Source organism: Chinchilla lanigera, unplaced genomic scaffold (genome assembly GCF_000276665.1).
Source record: "Chinchilla lanigera isolate Chin_1 unplaced genomic scaffold, ChiLan1.0 scaffold00152, whole genome shotgun sequence".
Lineage (NCBI taxonomy): Eukaryota > Metazoa > Chordata > Mammalia > Rodentia > Chinchillidae > Chinchilla > Chinchilla lanigera.
The window spans coordinates 1,475,752-1,484,100 of record NW_004955553.1 but is presented as its reverse complement, the minus strand read 5'-3'; the positions used below and the strand labels follow the sequence as shown (position 1 = coordinate 1,484,100).

The 8,349-nt window shown below is 42.7% G+C and overlaps 1 pseudogene; it reads left to right on the top strand.

The window, feature by feature from the left end:
* Positions 1-7,375: 7,375 nt before the first annotated feature.
* Positions 7,376-7,668, top strand: LOC102010312 (annotated as a pseudogene).
* Positions 7,669-8,349: the final 681 nt, after the last annotated feature.

Genomic DNA, 8,349 nt, shown 5'->3' with positions numbered 1-8,349 from the left:
CTAACATGTATGAGTCACTATCTCATGGTGGGTTTTTTGTTTCATCTGCTTTTGAAGCAGGCTCTCACTATGTAGTTCAGTCTGACCTTGAACTCACTATGTAAACCAGGCTGGCCTCAAACTCACAGTGATCCTCCCACCTCAGCCTCCCGAGTGCTGGAATTACAGGCGTGTGCCACCACGCCTGGCTTTATGGTGGTTTTGAGTTACATTTTTCTATACTTTTTTAGACTTTTTAAAAAATCTTGCTTAGTTTTGAAAAGATGTGGACTGGGTTATAGTTGAGGTTGCCAGATTTAAAAACAAAATGAGAAGACAATAGGATACCATTTAAGTGTGAATATCAGATAAACAATGAATAAAATTTTAGTATACATCTGTGAAGTGAAATTCAGATTTTACCTAGAATCCTATTTTTATCTGGAAATTGACTTACACATCCTTCCAGGGGTTGGTCCAAGTTTCACAGTATTTGGCAGGTAGGCTTCATATGTTACGATGTAGGACTGGCCCACTCAAGATCAGATTTTTCCTCTATGTTCATCCTTCTCCCTCTTCTTTCCTCTTCTTCTGATCTTTGAGGAAGCTGAATGTAATAATGTCTTTGCCATCTTTGAAGCAGGATTTCAAGTCTTTCTTTGTCTTAGTAAAATTCTGTAAAATTTTTAATGTCTCACATCCCTTTAAAGTGTACTCCTAACGATTTTATATTTTTTACAATTGTGAATCCTTTCTCTCACTGAATTTTCTGATTTGGTGATTAATTTGTAAAAAATTGCTGGTTCATTTGTAAAACATTGATTAGTGTATATGCATTTTAAAAATCCCACAGACCCAAACTCTTTGACTTTTTGTAAATAGTTTGTGCTCTTTGTTGAGTAAATACAAAACACATACTGAATTCAGTATGGCTTGTATTGTTCTTATGCTGTTTTGTAAATGGATGTCTCTTTGTTAATATGTTTTCCTTCTTTTAGTTTTAAAATAAATTAACAAAACAAAACACACACTGATAATGGCTCATCTCTGTCTCTGAGCATCACCCTGCATGCTCCTGTGAGGGACTTTGGTCACTGTGTTTGTCTTATGGGGGTTCACTCGCAGCCCCCACCGTAGACGACAAAGCAAGGAGTAGGACCCTCCAGAAACTTATTGGGGTTTTTGGACTATATTTTAGTAAGAGCAAGGACTCTTGAAGGGAACAGTTGTTTCAAAGATCGTTGTGCCTAGAGTATGGGAAATGTGCTGTATTTTGTGGAAAATATGAAGCAGAGTGAACATAAGGGTACAGGTATAATAATACAGGAGAGGGGCTGGGGATTCAGCTCAGCGGCAAAGCGCCTGCCTGGCAAGTGCAAGGTCGTGAGTTTGGTTCTCGGTACCGGAGAAAAACCAAAAACCAAAAAACAAAAAACAAACAAACAAAAAAACCAGAGGAAACAGGGTGGCTGTGGAGACAGCAGTGGACAATGGGAGAAATGGATACATCTAAGAGACCTTTGGGGGCACCACCTATGGAAATTCTCAAGGAGTTGATTTTGGGGCATATGGAAAAAGGAACAGTAAGGATGACAGCTGGGATTCTGGCCAGAGCATCGGTGGGATGTGACTCTGTTCTCTCATCTTAGGAATACAGGTGAAGAAGCCTCTATTATCAACAACACAACCAATAACAAATGCTGGGGGAACAGGGAACAAACAGTTCTCCACTGTTGATGGGAGTGTAGACTGGTACACCCACTGTGGAAATCAGTATGGAGATTCCTCAAAAACTTAGGACTACAGATTCCACTTGATCCAGCTATTTCTCTTACTGGTATCTTCCAAAAAGAATGAAAAACATTGTACTACAGCAATATATGTGCACCCATATTTAGACCATCACAGTTTGTAATAGCCAAATTTTGGAAACAACCCAAATGCCCATCAACGAACAAATGAATAAAAAAGATGTGTGGGTTTTTTTATACGATGAAATACTACTCAGCCATAAAGAAGGATAAACTTGAGACATTTATAGCAGCTAAATGGATGGATCTTGAGACCATATTTTAAGTAAAATAAATCAGACATGTGTAAATATCACACTGTCTCTCTGGTATGAGAAAGTGAAAGTGTAAATAAGAACCAAAATGTATAATATATATTGTGAAATACAAATAATTGTTCAAAGGGAAAGGGGAATGGGGGGGGGGAGAAAAAAAGGACAAAATGGAAACAAAGCTTTGTAAATGAGGGGAGGAGGGGATGAATAGAGGAGGAGATGAATAGGAAAAAAAGAGGAACTAAGATACATCATGTATAGGTACCAATATCCTCTGATGAAAATGAACATTACACATAACTAAACTGTACCAATAAACTTGATTTTTTAAAAAAGAAGCCTGTTGGGACAGAGAAGAATGTGGCCTGGCCATGTTAAGACACTAATAAGACTTCCCAGAGGGGATGCTGTGTAGGTCTAGTTTCACACAGATTTGAAACTCTGGGAAGAGCTGTGGAGAAATAAACATTGTGGGAATGGAGTTGGTAAATAAAGCCAAAGTTCAGTGGAACCGCCCACTGGAATGGACAGACTTCCTGGCTGGGAAGTCTCAGGAATGGCTAAACTAAATTTAAGAGCAGAGCAGAAGCAGAGGTTTCCCAAGGTATACTAAGACCTGTTGGAGAAACAGGAATAAAACGGATAATTCCAGCAACGAGAATTCAGGGTGATGGGGAGATGTTACAAAGAGATTAGGTTACTTAATCCAAGAAATGGATTTAACGAGGGGGTCACGGAGGGCCCTGAGGAGTTGAGGTTGTGCGGCAGCCTGAGAAGCGTGACAATGAACAGGGGAGACAGTGCAGCAGAAGATATTTTTAAGAAGTTTTGGGAGAAGGTAGTAGGTGGAGATGTGGGGCCAAGAAAGGTGTCTGGAGAAAACTTTGTGCACTGTTGGAAAACCACACATTGACTACACTGGAGAAGGTGTCCCTGGGCTCTGATTCCTATAGTACATCAGCTGTCTTATAGCTTGGCCTCCATTTGCACATTCATCTCAATACTCCCAATCTATAAATGTGTCTCTTCTTAGATTCTTTTTTAGACCACTTATAGTACCTGGCTGTTTCACTGGGGAAATGAACAAAATCTTTAACATATGTTCATTTTTACATTTGTATCAGTCATAATTTCACCCTCCTCAATGTATCATGTAATAGTGTTTTATTTGTTTCTTGTTTATTTTTAAACTGATAGTGAGTGAGGAAGAATCCAGGTCTTGTCTCCTTCCTGGGGACATGGGAGTACAGAAGCCTGTGTTTCCTGTGAAATTACAGTTTTTTAGATTTCCTGTCTTGAAGAAAGGAAGCTGATAGTCTCTCCCCTCTTGGCGGAGGGCCTGCTTTTCTGGACACGCTAGCATGGGAACAGCGCACTGCACGGCAGAGTCCCTTGGTTGGGCTGACTTCACCCTCCCCACCCCCCTCTGAGCACTGCTCAGCCAGAGCACAGCACCAAACATGGTCAGGAGCAGGCTTACCAGGAAGCCAGGAGCGGGAAGTAGATGCTGCCGAGCAGGGGACCTGTGGTGACACAGGGACAGGAAATGAACTGCCTCCTGAACTCCTTCTCTCCTGACCTCTCTCCCCATGCTTATGTTATATGGGGGTCAATGACCCATGTAGCAGGAAAGTTTGGGAGGGACATTGGCCCGTGAAGTTGATCATTAAAGGCCACTGTCATCTCTCTCTCCAGTTCAGCAGCAAGCTGGACAGCTGGACTCACTACCAAAGGATATAGGGAAGAGGAGTGGCATAAAAAAGGGACAAAGAAACCTAGAAAGTGACCTTCCTTTTCTTATTGTCCTGCCTAACAGCCAACCAACTCTCTCTCTGTCTCACTATTTCTGCCTGTCACTCCACCCTTCTCTATCTCTGTTCTTCTAACAAACACACAGACACACACACACTTCACCTGTGAGCTGGGCACATGTCGGTGTTTTCTGGAGGCTGTGTGGCTCCCCAGTGAGTGCAGATGCTCACTTTTGCCAGCTTTACAGCTCCTTCTTGCAGGGCATCCCAGCTCCTCTCTCTTTCCTCTTAGGGGAAGGGAGAGGCAACTCCATTACACAGCCTGGAGCTTCTGCGTCACCCACAAAGCCTCCAAGCCCCATAGAGCCTCATCTTTGCAGCAGGGAACTTTGCCCAAGGAGTCTGTCTTCCCTTGTGGGAACCCTGAAACCCAGTCATGAATCCTCCAAGAGACCTCTGGTCTGTTTTCCCTTCCTTTGAGCATCTCACTTCTCAGCTGGTAGCCTCACATAGCTTCCTGTTTTATTTACCTCATTGGGCTTCCAGTCTGCCCCAGTGCAGGCAGCCCTTGAGCACCAGTGAGAGCTCCCCATACAGAGGACAACCCTAAATCTGCTTTGCTTTCTTGCCTGTTGTGCAATGCTCCAACTCCGTGGTCTCCTCTGGACACCAGTACAGTACAGGTCTGGAAAGTGTGGGCTTTAGAGGCCTACCACATGGGTGTGCAAGCCCATTTTGCCACTTAACTTCCTGGTTCACATTGGGGAATTTACTGAACCTTTCCGAGCCTCTGTCTGTTCATCTATAAAGCAGATGATGATAATCTTACCTGTGTGATAAAGTTAAGTGGATGAAGTATGTGCAGCTTTTAGCCTAGGGCTGAGCACAAGCCTTCAGTACGTGTTACAGCTGCCGTATCTGGCAAGGAGGGTGGAACTTCCCAGCCCTGCAAGTCTCTGATGAGAAGATAGAAAGCCAGAGACTGAGATACAGAGAGAGAAATCAGGACCACTGAAGAAAGAAGCCTTTTAGAGAAGTTGGGGCAGAAGCAAGAATACAGAGAATGGCCTCTTGTATTATACTGGTAGGAAGAATAAACTGAAGGTCCCAAGTCTGTAAGACCCTGTCCTGTGTGTTCTCAAAGGGCTGAGTATCAAGTCCCAAGGCTGCGTGGATCTGAGAAAGAAGTAGGAAGGGGATACGGGAGTCCCCAGACTGGCCTGGTAGAGGAGTATGGCTCCCACAGCGAGAAGCTACAGGGTTACAGCAGGCCCCTGGGTGTCGGATCACTTCTCCATCCCTGTCCAGGGTGAACAGGCCCCCAGAACGAGGTGCTTGTGGATGTATTAATCCCCTTGTCAAATGAACAACTCCAGAGCCATATATCTTGGCTCAGGGGGCTGGTTGCCTTCCATACTCAAGCCCTGACCACCATTTCAAGTAACCTTTTATTCAGTGAGAACAAAGGAGGCATCTGTGGAATTCGGGGGATCTCAACCTTTTTTACAAGGCCAATACAACTCCATTATCATAGCAATGAGACTTGACCAGTAAGCCGTCATGTTATCTTCCTTAGGGCATATCTCAGAAAAGCATCTAGTGGCCTCTTACCCCAAAAGGAGACTGTGCATCAACCATCTCTCAGTGCCTACATGCAGGCTGATGTCTTCTTCCTGGGCAGGGACATAGTGAGCAATGGAGAGAATGATGCAGGGAGGGAACCAAGAAGCAGGCAGAAGGTAAATCATGAGGCAAGGAGTTTGGATCATACACAAATAGAAATGGCTGCCTGATGTTTCAGTCAAAGCAGTGAGACCAGTTGATTTTCTGAGAACACCAATATTGCACCACTGTGAAAAGTGACTAGAGGAGGGTGGGCTGCAGAAGGGGACGGGAAGGCCAGTTGGAATGACCTTTCAGAAATGCAAGTATAGATGTTAAGGGGAAGGAGATGTTGGCCTGGGCCAAGGGAACTTCTGGAGTTGGTTGGGTGGATCCATCTTGGTCTGCTGAGTCCCTGCTTGGGGCTTAGAGAGAGTAATGGTAAGTTTTTCCAGCACAGAGAGAAGTAAAACAGAATAAAATACCTTTATTGTGGATGCGGAGAAAGTCACAGGAAAGAGAAAAAGGTGGCCTCTAAGGATCTTTCGTGGGGTCCAAGGTTAAATAGCCCCAGGCTGGAGGTGGAGTTTAGGAGGCGGTCCACCTGACATGGCAGACTAGGATTGGGTGGGGGCATGGGAAAAGGAAACAGGATATTACAAAAAGGGAAGTAGGAAGTTGTAATTTGACTCAGCAGAAGAAGGGTGGGGCTTAGCACATGGCCTCTAGTGGCCAGCGCCATATTGGCTGGGTGCCATAGCAACTCGGCAGGAATTACAGTGGGGCAAGAAACCAATCAAGTAACATGTTAGAAGGTCTCTCAGTAAGGGATTTCAGTCAAATAAGTCCACATGATCAAGATGGGAAACTATTTAAGGGCTTTGGGATCATGACACCGAAGTTGGATGGGTGGGTGGGAGGACCCCAGGAGGTCAGAGATTTCAACAGATACTCAAAACCTGAATGTAGCACAGCCACCTATGCACCACCAAGGCTACAGGGGGGAGGGTCTCTTGTATCCATGGGGCAGTTTATATAGACCTCAAGGAAGGGACATGTTCACAGAAACTTGGTTTTGTGGGTTCATCTTGAAGGAAATAACCCTAATCTGGTCATGTTGGTCTGAGAAGTTCCATGCAACAGTGTGAAAGATAGTTGTAGGTGGCTGGGAGAGGGATGAATACTCCTAAGAAACAACATGGAGCTTTCCAACTCTCTAGTGACCAACAGGGGTAGCTGGGGCAGATTCTATGTGATTGCACACTGCTTTGCTCCCAGCTTCCTCAATGTTGTGATCCGCTCCAGGGGCAGACCAAGAAGTGGCTGAAGGAAGAAGCAACTTTCTCTCTTTCTCTTTTTTTTTTTCTCTCTCTCTCACACACACACACCAAGGTGGAAATAGATTTAACTACATTTATGTCTCAAGAGAATCTTAATGATTTTTTTAATGCAGTTCCTACATATTTACTGTTGTATATATTTGTAGGGTTTTAAAACACATTTTTATTTATGGAGAAGGTTCTATTTCTTATAGATTCCAGTTTTTCCTCCATGATACTTTTGAATTGGCTATTTATGTGTAAGAAAGCTGCTGTTATATATTGTTTTTGTGACCAATAAGCTCATTGTTTGGAATATTCAATTGATTTTCTTGGGTTCTCTAGGTATAAAATACTTCTTTTAGTAAACATTGATAGTGTTACCTTTCCTTTTCTTGTGATGGTCCACTTGTGTGTTTCTCTAGCTGATGGCACTGGTCCTAGACACGCTGGCAGGCAATGCCAAATGTTTTAGGCATGAATGGGGATGTCTGTCTTGTCTCTGAACCTTCCATGATGGCTCACCTTGTGTGATGCTGGAAGACAGTGACAGATGAGAGAGAGCAAGAGAAATAAGAGGACCAGATAGTTCTACATTATTAAGGCAACTTTACTAGAGGCACCAGGGATTTAGGTCTGTGCAGCTGAAGACTGTGGTTAGAAAAATGAACAAAGATATACAGATGAGATCAGCTATTAACCAAACGTCAGTGGACTGGAGGAAGAGATCACCACAAAGAGTTTCTGAGAGCTAAGCTAGTTGAATATGGTAGGAAGGATCAATTGAAGGCACCCTGTAAAAAGGCAATTAAAGGATAAAGACTAGAATGCATTACTGTTGATGACATGGAGGCTGAAACTGCTTGGAAAGCAGAGCCCTAGTACCTGACAGCGTGAAGAAGGAACTCCTACAAAGCTAAGGGCATTCCTTGCCCTACCTGCCAGCCTTTAAGATGAATTAGACACAGTTGTTCTGTGGCATTAATTCTGAAATAAAACTGGCCATAAATTAGAAGTCAGTTTCCCAAAATAACATTCTTTTGTGTGTGTGATGGTATATGGCTTTCAGTAATGCTATATGCATTGTATTAATTTTCCACTTAAATGTTTTATTTTTATAAATATCTTGTGAGTTTGAACTTTGCATGGGAAAAATTCAGGAGTAGATTTCGAATATTGTGAAATGTCTTTTTTTCCTATGGAGATTATATTTCTGTTCTCTACATTATTCAAATGATTAATAATATAAAATAGTTGCCAAATGAGTTGCCTGATGTTCCTAGAATTAATTCCTAGAATCAATTATTCTTTTAATGTAGTCCAGATTTTATCCTCTAATACTTTATTTAAGAACTATTGCATCAATATTTATAAATGAGATTGGAATGTTTTCTTTTCCATGTATGCAATCTTGGTCAGGTTGTAATATCAGTATTACGTTGACTTCACCTAAAATTATTGAAAATTTCCTCCTTCTACATGTTCTGGAAAGATCTGCTTAGTACTGGAAGTCCCTGTTTCTTGAAAGGTTTGGAAGAATTCACTTGAAAAATTGAAACAAGTTAAGATCTGGACAAGCTTAAGATGTTTTTCAAAAAGTGCCTCCACGTTCCCCGGAAGGAGGGCTTCTGGC